Source organism: Pongo pygmaeus, chromosome 4 (genome assembly GCF_028885625.2).
Source record: "Pongo pygmaeus isolate AG05252 chromosome 4, NHGRI_mPonPyg2-v2.0_pri, whole genome shotgun sequence".
Taxonomy (NCBI): Eukaryota; Metazoa; Chordata; class Mammalia; order Primates; family Hominidae; genus Pongo; species Pongo pygmaeus.
Window position 1 is genome coordinate 140,529,090 of NC_072377.2, and position 12,597 is coordinate 140,541,686.

The window sequence follows — 12,597 nt, forward strand, 5'->3', positions numbered from 1 at the left end:
TACAGAAAAGTTGCAAAGATAGCTCAGATACATTTTTATTAACTTAAGTCCATACTTTACTCGTATTTCCTCAGTTTTTACCTAGTGTCCTCTTTCTGCAGGGCAGCTTTTTAGAAATGCAAAATCTTAGGCCCCACCACAGACTTCGTGAATCTGAATTGTATTTTAATAAGAACCTCAAATGATTTTAAAGACATTAAAGTTTGAGAAGTGTTGGTTAACACAAGAAAAATTTTCAGAAGGAAGCATAGAGAGAAAAAAAGAATAAAAAATATGGAAGAAAACGTAAAGAAGCGAAGTGAAAACAATGAGACTCAGGTCTTACATGAGTGTAGTTGGAGTCCCCAAAGCAGATTAGAGAGAGAATAGATTGACAGCAATACTTTAAGAGACACTGGCAGAGAACTTTTCAAAACTAATAAGAGATATCAAAGCACAGATTCTAAAGCTCTAGGAACCCTAAAGAGAATTAAAAGGAAATCCACACTTAGGCACATAAGAAAATCTATTAAAAACCAGAGACAAAAGCAAGCAAACAAAATTTATAAGTGCAGCCAAAATTAAGTAAAAACAGACTAAAAGGAGCCACTATTAGACTGACAGCTGTCTTCAAAATAGAAATAGTGGGAGCCAAAATGTATTGGAAGTATATCTCCAGAATGCTGAAAAAATATAACCGCTAATCTAGAATCCCATACCTACAAATAAGTGTTTTTAAGAAGTGGTGACATGATAAATTTCAGTGAAACAAAAAATTAGAGAATTTGTCTCCAGAAGACTTGCACTAAAGGAAATGTTGAAAAGCATCTTTCTAGGAGAAGGAAAGATTCCTTCTTAAGAGGAATGGTTTGAAGATGGGTGTCTGGAGATGCAGAAAGAAAGAAAGAATGATAAAAATTGAATATATGTGAGTGAATCTAAATGATTTGCAACTGCATAAAATAAAAATAATGTATTGTGGTGTTTAAAAGATATAACAATTAAAATATAAATAATAGCAGAGAGTTATATAAGTGTCTTATAAAATCATTGCATTATCCAACATGAAACAAAAACACCAATTAATATTAGATTTTTGATAGGTTGTAATACATGCCATAATCTCTATGATGAATATTAAAGGAATGACTTAAAAATCATATAAAACTCCCAATTAATAAAGGGGTAAGTGTAATATAGAAATAATCAAAAAGCGGGCAAGAAACGAGGGACAAGGGAATATAAAATAGGCAGGAAAATAGCACCAAATAAGATGGTAAATTTAGATGAAAATATATCATTCTTTACATTAAGTAAATTGTTCTGTGTAATAAAGAGTCTGACTGCACTTTCTGATGTTTGCTGACAGTTTTTGAGCCTCACCCTTCCCTCTTCCCTTTCTTCTCCACACCTGGGAAAGCTGATAAGAAACCAGGGTCTTTCCTGCTTTGGCACCAATAGGAGATTCAAATGACACAAGTCCCTTCCTGCATGGGACTCCTCACCCCAGATCAGTCCCTCAGCCACAGTCTCCTTTTCTGCTCTCTCAAGCCATTTTGAACCTTCTTGAGAAGACTGACTAGTTCTCTCTTCACTGAGTTCTTAATTTCAGTTATTGTATTTTTAATTTCCAAAATTTCCATTTGATTCTTTTTTGGGGGGAGCAGGGGACAGGGTCTTGCTCTGTCACCCAGGCTGGAGTGCAGTGGCATGATCATAGCTCACTGCAGCCTCCAATTCCTGGGCTCAAACAATTCTCCCGCCTCAGCCCCCCAAGTGGCTGGGACTACAGGCACAGCCACCGTGCCCAGATAATTTTTGTATTTTTTGTAAGAGACAGGGTTTCGCTATGTTGTCCTGGCTGGTCTCCAACTCCTGGGCTCAAGCAATCCTCCCACCACAGCCTCCCAAGTAGCTGTGATGACAAGTGCACGCCACTATACCTATCTAATTTAAAAAAGAAAAAAAAAATTGTAGAGACAGGGTCTCACTGTCATGCCAAGCCAGGCTGTTCTCAAACTTCTGGCCTCAAGCAGTTCTCCAGCCTTGGCCTTTCAAAGTGCTGGGATTAGAGGCATGAGCCACCATGCCTTTCTGATTCATTTTTATAATTTTTAGATCTCTGATAAAACTCTTAAGCTTGCCTTTTAATAACATAGTTATTTTAAAGTCAGTGTGGTGACTCTAGCTTCTGAAATTCTTGTGGGTCTGTTTCGTTTCTCTAGTTTGTCTTATTTTTTTCTCGGGTTGCCTTGTCTTTCAGTGGCCCTGGTTATTTTTAATCTTGTGGGGACATTGTATTTACAAAATGTCTGTAGAAATAGAAGACTCATAGGAGGTTATAATTCCAGAGAGGATTGTGGATTGTGTTTCCTTTTGCCAGACTCCTAAGCCTTGCAACAAGCCAGGATGAGCTCAAAAGAACTTCAGAGATGGAGATGACTGAAAGCTGGGCTATGGTCCCTGCAAAGGCTTACCTAGTTCTGTTTCCCCCTGCTGCTGGGGTGTAGCCCTTCAGTGCTTCATCCCAAAGCAAGGGTATTCACCTCTATCCTCTTCCAACTGGCAGGCCCTGGATTCTACTAGCTGAGCCCTAAGCTAGAAGAACTATGTCAAGACTTTAAGTCTAAGCTGTGGGTTGGATCAGTTCCACTAGAAACTACTGAGAAGAATGCTCCTGTCTTGTCCAAAATAATTCATCTAATTTTAGCAATATACTCCTTCTCTCCCCAAGTTCTCATAATGTGGAAGTCCCTTTACTCAGCCTGAGGACCAGTGACTTCAATCAAGAGATTCAAGAAGATCATGGGCTTTACTCTACACACATGAGCTTTCAAGACAGAAAGCTAAGTCCAGCTATGTGATTCTCGCCAGGTAGTAGACATCAGAATCCTTGTAAGGTTGTTGAACATGCATATGTCTGGGTCTCATCCCCAGAAATTTTGGAGTCAGGGTGTTCCCGCAAACTCCGTGGAGTGGTTTTGATGCAAGTGGTCCCTAGTCCACATCTTATCAAGTCCTTTTATAATTGTGGACTGAACACAAGAACCCTAAACTAGCTGTAATTGGAGCAAGTTTTTATCTTCATTCTTCCATCAACTCGATCTGAGAAGCTGGGCAATTCACCATGTGTCTCTGAGTCTCTTTCGCCGACTCACCACCACTTTCCCAAATGTTCTGTGAATGAATGTAAGAGGTCAACAACCCTCACTATAGCCAGCCCTCAAACAGAAAGATTTGCTCTTTCAGTGTGCTTGTCTGCTGGCAAGTTCTAAGCTGAGATGCTCTGATTTTTTTCTTATGCGTGAATGTCAGTTAGGTTTATTCACAATAATATTCTTTGTGGCCAAGTGTGAGTTTTCTTAATTTTTAACTTTTGTGGGTACATAGTAGCTGTATATATTTACGGGATACATTAGCTATTTTCATACAGGTATACAATGCATAATAATCACCTCAGGGCAAATGAGGCATCTATCCCCTCAACTACCTATCCCTTGTGTTACAAAAAACCCGATTATACTCTTTTAGTTACTTTTTAAATGTACAACTAAATTATTATTGACTATAGTCACCCTGTTGTGCTAGCAAATACTAGGTTTTATTGATTCTTTCCATTATATTTTGTACCCATTAACCCTCCCATCACCGCACCCCCCACTACCCCTCCCAGCATCTAGTAACCATCCTTCTACTCTGTAACTCCGTGATTTCAGCTGATTTAAATTTTAACTCCCACACGTAGGTGAGAACATACAAAGTTTGTTTTTCTGTGTCTGGCTTATTTTGCTTAACATGGAACCTCCAATTCCATCCATGTTGCTGCAAATGACAGGATCTCATTCCTTTTATGGCTGATAGTATTCCATCGTGTATATGAACCACACTTTCTTTATCCATTCATCTGTTGAGGGACACTTATGTTGCTTCCAAATCTTCACTATTGTGAATAGTGCTGCAATAAACATACGAGTGCAGACATCTCTTCAATATACTGACTTCCTTTGTTTTGGGTATATGCCTATCAGTGAGATTGATTGCTGGATCATATGGCAGTTTTATTTTTAGTTTTTGGAGAACCTCCAAGCTGTTCTGCATAGTGGTTGTACTAATTTACATTTCCACCAACAGTGTACAAGGGTTCTTTTTTCCCCACATCCTCGTTAGCATTTGTTATTGCCTGTCTTTTTGATATAAATAATTTTAACTGGAGTGAGATGGTATCTCATTGTAGTTTAGATTTGTGTTTCTCTGATAGTCAGTCATGTTGAACACCTTTTGACATATCTGTTTGCCATTTGTATGTCTTATTTTGAGAAATGTCTATTCAGATCTTTTGCCCATTTTTTAATTGGTTATTAGTTTTTTTTTTCCTGTAGAGTTGTTGAGCTCCTTATATATTCTGGGGATTAATCTCTTGTCAGATGGGTAGTTTGCAAATATCTCCTCCCATATGGTGGGTTGTCTCTTCACTTTGTTGACTGTTTCCTTTGATGTGCAGAAGCTTTTTAACTTGATGTGATTCCATTTGTTCATTTTTGCTTTGGTTGCCTGTGCCTGTGGGGTATTACTCAAGAAATCTGTGCCCAGACCAATGTCCTGGAGAGTTTCTCCAATGTTTTCTTATAGTAGTTTCATCATTTAAAGTATTGGATTTAAGTCTTTAATTCATTTTGATTTTAATTTTGAATATGGCAAGAGGTAGGAGTCTTACTTTCATTTTTCTGCATATGGATGTCCAGTTTTCCCAGCACCATTTATTGAACTGAAGGTTCTTTTCCCAATATATGTTCTTGGCACCTTTGTCAATAATGAGTTTACTGTAGATATATGGATTTGTTTCTGAGTTCTCTGTTCTGTTTGATTGGTCTGTGTGTCTGTTTTTATGCCAGTACCATGCTGTTTTAGTTACTGTAGCTCTGTAGTATAATTTGAATTCAGGTAATGCCATGTGTGGTTTTAAGCCTTAAGGTCTCTCACCATTCAGGACCTGCACTGTCCCAGTGTCACAGCTCCTGAGAAGGTGGAGTGCTGAGGAGTAGCATTTGCGACCCATTCACTTATATTTGTTTGGAATTGTGTACACACCTCTGGCTGTCCAGGCACAGAGGACAGTCAGCTCTGGGAAGCTCTAATTACGACAAGGAGCTTAGCTGATGAGGTTCTGGTTTCTGACCTTTTGAATTCTCTGTGATCTGGCTTCACCAAGTGGTTGAGAGTTGCCCAGAAATTGTTGTCAATTCACGGTGGCAAATAGAGATAAAGAAATAAAAGCACGTTACATTTTCCTATTCCTTGCTGTATGCATGATTTATCATTAAGGAGAGTCATTTATAAAAGAAAGCGTTTATTTAGGTTTTGATGAAGTCAGCTCTTTGGAGGTAAAATATAAAAGAAGAAAGAAAAGGATAATGCAGGTAAAAGTGAACTGCTCATCACAGCTAGTTGTGGAGGTTGAGAAGCTGGTATCTAACTAGGTTAGAGGGCATAGTTGAGAAAATGCGAATATTTATTAAGCCCCTGCTGTGTGCCAGGCCCTGTGCTAGGAGCTGAGGATTAAATGGTTACTCAACAGCAGCACCTGCCCTTCCCTTATAGAGCTTAGGTTCCAGGCCAAGAGCCCTGGACTCCGCAGTGTGATTATGTGCTTAATGTCTCCGTTAGGAACTTGGGGAAGTACCATAAAGAAAAAGAAGGTGGTTCTATCTTAGCGCATAATGAGGGGACCTGGCCTAGACCAAGGGTCAGGGAAGGCTTCTCTGAGGAAGTGATGCCTGAGCCAAGATCTGAAAGACGGGCGGGGGCGCTGGAGGTGCTGAGGGTGCTGGAGGGGCTGGAGGGGCTGGAGGTGCTGGGGGTGCTGGAGGTGCTGGAGCAGCGCCAGGAGAAAGGAGAGCCAGGCAGTCCAGGCACAGGGCGCAGCAGGCACCATGGCCCTGCAAGAAGACAGCCATTGTGCCCCGAGGGGCTGAGACAGAGCAGAAAATGTGGCGTCAGAGGAGCCGGAGGTGGGGCCAGGGATGGGGAAGAGCAGAGAAGCCCACCCCGTAGGACTGCACACGGCGTACGAAAAATATATGGACGGAGTGAAGCCACTGCAGCCGCAGTGAGGAGAAGAGAAGCGAGACTGGTGAACCAGGGCCGAGGAAGGGCCATGAGGGGCGTTTGGGAATCCGCGGCTGGGCTCAGCCTGGCAGCGGAGGTGGAGAGCAGTGGGCAGATGGCAGGGGCTTTCGGGAGGCCATGCAGGCAGCAAATCCCCAGGAGCACTTGTCACCCCTGTGCTGCACTCCCTTGTAGTCTCTCCGTCACCGTCGGGCAGGGAGCATCAGATATCTGGAGTCCTGACAGCCTCTCTGAGCAGTCAAACGCACAATTCAGAATTGTCAGTTCCCAAAGAGGCCTCCAAAGTGAGCGCAGAGAAGATATTGTCATTCAGCACAGCACCTGCGTGTGAAGACACCAAAGGCTGCTCAGCAGCCCCCTGAAAGTGGCGCCTTGGGGTGAAGAGGCTGCTGGCTCTTAGTGCCAGTCCAAATGCAAGGAGAGCTGCCCCCACCTTCTGTGTGTGCCACAGTCTCCTCCCTCTCTGCCCTTGGCCCCACATTGTATCACCTCACCTTTTCTAGCCTGAATATGGAGGCTCCCGGAGCTAGGAAAGAGTTCAGTCCCCCCTCCAGCTGTTTTCTGAGGCCGATTGTGTCTCCACCCCTCCCAGTCTTCTCCACTTTATGTTTCCTCTCTCTGCATTATGTTTTTAGGCAGCCTTTTCTCCGGATTTCCCATCCGCGCTGAGAACAAATGACATGCTAATGTGTTCAATCAGTGTCATATGTGGTAGCTTTGAGAGCAAGTGCCAGAATGTGTCAGGGAAGCTATGGGATGGTGGAAGGTATCCATGGCAATGTTGCCCTGTTTAGCAAACATGTGAAGAAAATTTATGCTGAGATAATCAAAACATAACTTAGAGGTACATTTTGGTAGCTCCAAGTTCAAAACCAGTATTTTCCGCTGGTTGACTGCAAGGCAAAAATAATACTCATGCACTTTGTGCCTTGAACTTTATGGCAATAGTGAAGCAGGCTTTCTCAGACAGGGATAATTCTCACACTCTCACATGATTTTGAGGTGTATCCATAACTCATGACAACGTCAAATTTCGTTTAGAACAAGTCTACACACCGTTTCCCTGCAGTAAGGTGCCCTTTGGTAATATCTAATTCATCAAATATTTCATTTTTATTGTTGTTTTTCTTGCAAGTTCTGCAAGTATTTTAAGCTATAAACATGTGAAATCCAAAAATGCTTGCTTAATGCAATCAGTATTTATAAAGAGTTGAGTCCTTGGCCCTCCTGCTCTTCAGTGAAGTTCCCAGTGTTTCCAGCAGCAGGTGTCTCTGTATGTCTTGCTGCATTCAGAATTACCTAGAGTTGATGCCTCTTGTTTAAACTTGGCCCAAGAAAAAGATTAAAAGCAATAGTGTGGTACAATTTTCTGGCAGAAAATAGAAGGACTGATATCTTTGTCTGTTTGTGCTACTATAACAAAATGCCATAAGCCGTAAACTGGTGACTTTCAAATAACAGAAATGTTATTTCTCACAGTTCTGGAGGCTAGGGAGTTCAAGATCCAGGTGCTGGCAGATTCACTGTCTGGTGAGGGCTCACCTCCTTGTTCACAGAATGGAGCCTTCTTGCTGTGTCCCCATGTGGTGGAAGGGTCAAGCAAGTTTCCTTGGGCCTCTTTTCTCATTCACAAGGGCTCCACCTTCATGACCTAATCACCTCCCAAAGGCCCCATCTACCAATACCATCACTTTGGGGACACAAATTCAGATCACAGCCACTGGTTTTCACTCTGGTTTTGACATGTATTGTAAATTCCATTTTCATGTACATAAAATATATCTAAACAAATTCAGCTTTGACATAAGGGTTATCAGTTGCTCCAAACTGATCTATCTAGGAATCATGTACTGCAAAGCTATGAAGACACCTCAGAGGATCTAAGTGTGGGAGCTTCCTAGGATGCAGAAGCATGTAGGCCAACCAGTTTCCAATGGTAAATGCAGTAAGTGATCCATCTAAATGACAAAGGCAACATGGTCTAGCTTTGGCACTGACTCTTATGAGTCATGCACAAGTCTCTCTGTATAAAACTAGTTGAAAATATCTAACCTGTTTTTCATGATTCTTGTAATTACCTCAACCAGAAGAGTGATTGTCTGATTCAAGGCATGCTTATCATTCTTCTTCGTCTTATCATTCACTCTGCCACACTGAACCCCTGCTACTCTGAGGTAGTGTAAGCCAGGAGTTGGGGCTGCGGCTGCCTTTCTCCTGATTAACACCAATGGCGGGGCCTTCTGCACCCTTGGGCTCAGAGCAGGAAGAGAAGTGTGTCTTCTGTGTCTCCCCCTTCCTCAAGCCCCATACACACTTAAGGGGCACTTGGTACAGTCCCTCTTCTTTGGAGCACCCACCCCAAACCTCCCCTGAAATCAAAGATGGCTGCCCAACTAAGGAGGTGTCTTCAGTTATTCAGAACACCTAACCTCACTGAGATCAGCAGGGTTAAACAACCTGATTCTATGTCAGAACACCCTTCTCAGTTATTCAGAACACCTAACCTCATTGGATCAGCAGGGTTAAACAAACTGATGCTATGTCAGAAAATCTAATTGAGTCATTGTTTGGCTTAAGTCATTTCTCATCCATTTATCCACTAGACCTCCCACAATGAACACTGTAGTTCTACGTCTTCATTTTCCAAGTTACAAAAGAAGAAGCAGAAGAAATCTGGACTATGGCTCTTGAAGCTCTACTTGGTAACATGAAAGGGAGGATAAAAGCCGGGGAGCCAGAGGCCATCTGAAGCAGAACATCACCTACTTAATCTCAGAAGCACAGGCCTTTGTCTTCTGAATGACATTCTTCCTCCCTAGAAAATCATGTCTGGAAAATTCTTCCAAACAAGGCTCAAAACAATGACTTCAGATGAAACAGGCTCAAATGCATAAACACCAGCGAAACAGAGGATTTCAAAAATCTTTGCATGTGCACTGCCAACAAGTTGTTTTCTGTAATTCGTGGGATTTCAGGTTTAGCTCACATTTACCCCTTTCCTCTTAAAGAAAAGTTTCTGAGGCTGCAAGCCCATGGGAGGCCACTGTCAAAGGCCCCAGGGAAGATCCCTACTACCAGCAAGAGGAGAAAGAGCTCAAGGCCACACTGACAGACAGACAGACAGACATACAAGGTACTGTAAAGCTTTCTCCCTTGTGGCCCATTCCCCTCCTGTCCGGAAATGCCTGTGCACTCTGCTGAATGACTCATCCGAGACCAGACAATAATAAAGCAATCACGTTTGTTGATTAAAAATCAGCCTATCTAGAATATAAATGTTCCTTTCAAGTAGCTCTATTACTCTATCTGTGAAGCATGTGGGAAGTCTGCTCTACATCATTTTTCCATTAAAATGCAGTCCTAACAGGAGAATTCCAGCTACCCTGCAACATCTGCTCCAAATTTTCCTGTGATTTATGTGACCATGTGACCAGCTCCATGTATACATATAAATAGGTTCTGCGAGGGATCTTGTCCTATATACAAGTAAAAGTAGAAAGATCGGTATTTAATTACATCATCAAATTTGTTTTAGATCTTGGAATGTCATGTTGTCAACCAGATGTCCATATATCCAAATTTATTATTTCATTCAGTGAGACATAAGAGTGCTTTAGTTGTATATGTTCATTGTAATTAATTCTGAACATTTTACATAAGTTATTTCCATAACAACTGCGGGCAAGAGAGAAGAAGCAGATTCTAGTAACTAACTCTGCTCTACAGCTGGGGAAACTCAGTGGCCACACAGCAACTCAAACAACCAGCCCTCAATTCTTTTGACTTAGCTTACTTTTTAGTGGATAGTTTCATCTCAAAGTTATAACATTTTTTAATAAAATAATAAGTAAGAGGAAATACTGTCGTATTTGATGGGGGAGGTGGCTAAATGATAGTGACACTTGGATGTCAGGACATTCCATGTCAGAGTGGCCCCCTTCTTTGGCTGGGAATTTTCTGTCAGCACAGTCTGAGTACTGTGTTGGGGGTGGACTGCCAGGGCTCTGTGGTGCAAGTAAGGAGGCTGTGCCCTTATTCTAGGTAAGAGGCTGTAAGAGCTTGGATTTGGATGCTTGGGTGATGACAGTGCAAATGAAGGACAAAGGCTTCTTCAAGGGAGATGTAGAAGGCAAAATTGAATGGACTTAAGGAGGATGAGGGTGAAGATGGTGAGACAGGTGGCTCACAGGCTCCGGAATGGATGGTCCAACCATTCATTGAAATAGAAAATTCTGGGAGACACTGGGAGTTAGATCAAGAGTTCAACCTTAAACAAACTGACATGGTGCTGAAACTTCAAGTGGAGATGTCAACTATGAAAGCAGAGACAGGGTGCTGTGCCTTACCCCCACTCACACTGGGTCAGCTCTGCTGTTTTCTGTGTAATAGGGTAGCATTTCATGTAAAGATTTGCTGTGGTTTGAATGTTTTTGTTCCTTCCAAAATCTATGTTGAAACATAATCCCCAACGCAACAGTATTGGGAGCTATGTCTTTGGGAGGTGATTAAGTCATGAGGGCTCTGCCTTCATGAATAAGATTAGATGCCCTTATAAAAGGGCTTGGCAGAGGGTGTTTGCCCCTTTTGCCCTTCCGCCTTCTGCCATGCAAAGATAGTGTACCTCACCTCTGGAAGATGCAGTGCTCAAGGTACCATCTTGGGAGTGGGGAACAGCCCTCACCAGATACCAAACCTACCAGCACCTTGATCTTGGATTTCCCAGCCTCCAGAGCTGTGAGAAATACATTTCTATTGTTTATAAATTACCCAGCTTGTGGTGTTTTGTTATATTAGCACAAATAAACTAAAACAAGTGTTTTTTTTTTAGAAAGTAGTTCTATAAGGACAAAAAATATTGAAAGAAACATGTCTGTAAGCAGTGTGAAGACACTGAAGGATTTTAACCAGGGAAATGGATTGAATGGATTTGTATTTAAGATCCACCTGGGAGCAGTGGATGAAAGAAAGTTGAGATCCTGGTTCGGCTGGCCCCTTCCTAGCTGTTTGAATTTGGGGAAATCACTAAACCCTTGTGAACCTCGGGTTCTTCATAAGATGGAGATAGTGCTGCCTTCTTCGTCTGGCTGTTATGAGAATTATAATTAAAATGCCTAGGATAATAAATGCTTAACATGCATTGGTTTCCTTCTCCATCACTGAGTACCTGCTGATACAGTTTAACAAGTTGGGAGGGAGAGAAGCTAATTAAGAGGTTCTAGTCATCTCCCCAGAGAGAAGTGGACAACCCCTGACTTAGGGCCAGAAGACTGCAGAGTCTAGACGGCTGGGTTATAGAGTGCTGGAGTCAGGGCAGTGCAGACAAGTGTTGGGCTGGGTGACTCCAGTGGAAAGTAGTGCTGATAATCATGCTTGGAATTCAGGGGGACGGAGGGCACTTGGGGTTTGGTCAAGAGGAGGGTCCACCATGCAGCCATTGTACACACAACCCCCACGCCCTCATTAAGACTGCAGAGCTCTTCTCCCCTTGCCTTTCCTTGTGAACACCCTCTCTGCCCCTTTCAGCCTCTGGGGCTGCTCATGCCTCGCCATTGAGCCCCACAGCAGCCAGCTGAGCTTTCCTGTTCTCTTCTCTCCTTTCCTGTTTCATTTCTGAGGCTCTTCCAAGCCCCCGGGCTTTTCACACACTTTCTTTTCCTACCTCAGAACTTGGTTTTTGCCTCTGCACAGTCAGGGTTGCTAGCTGCTCGGGTATCACTTCTTTTCTACCAAAGAAGGGAATGTTTTCTCTTTATGGGGCTCTCTCCAGGTCTGGAGCCCTGCTGGCTTCTCCACAGCTTTAGGTAACCCACAAAATCCTCAGCATTCTGGCTGCTACCCTGGCTGTGCCTGTCTCTCCGGGCAGTGTCTTGAGTGACAGTGGGAGGAATGGGTCATGCTTGACTAATCAAAGGCCACAGCAGGCAGCATTGCCTGGACTATGGTCCTCTGACACTTAATCCAGATGATGATGCCTTCATATTTGTTAGAAACCCCATGCCTTCTTTCCAGGACCCGGCTCCCCTAGAAGTTAATCAGGCTGGTGGCCAGTGGAGTGGCTATGGATTCAGAGCAAAGCAGTGTGGCTGGTCCCAAAAGCTTTTTCTCTGGGCCGTGGTGAGACGGCTGAAAGAGCTCCACCCCACCACAGAGCATGGGGAGAGCTCACAGCCAGACTATCCTTGAACCGCCCAATCTAGGCCTTTCCCCCTGAATACATGGCTCCTTTTTGCCATCCTCTCTGTTCTTTTTCTGGGTTTTTCTGGCCAAGCAATCTCTCTTTAAGTCGGTTAACTTATCTTTTAAGGCATATCTTTGCTCTCAGCCTGGGAGCTCATTTGTCTCTGGGAGATGGCTCTACCTAAACAGAAGTCTGTAGATGTTTTCTTGGGCTCACCCTTCTCAAATCATGTTGAGAAATCATGAGACATGAGAAATCATGTCTCAAAGCATTTCCAACAAAGCTTTAGCCGACTCAGAATATACAAAGATTTT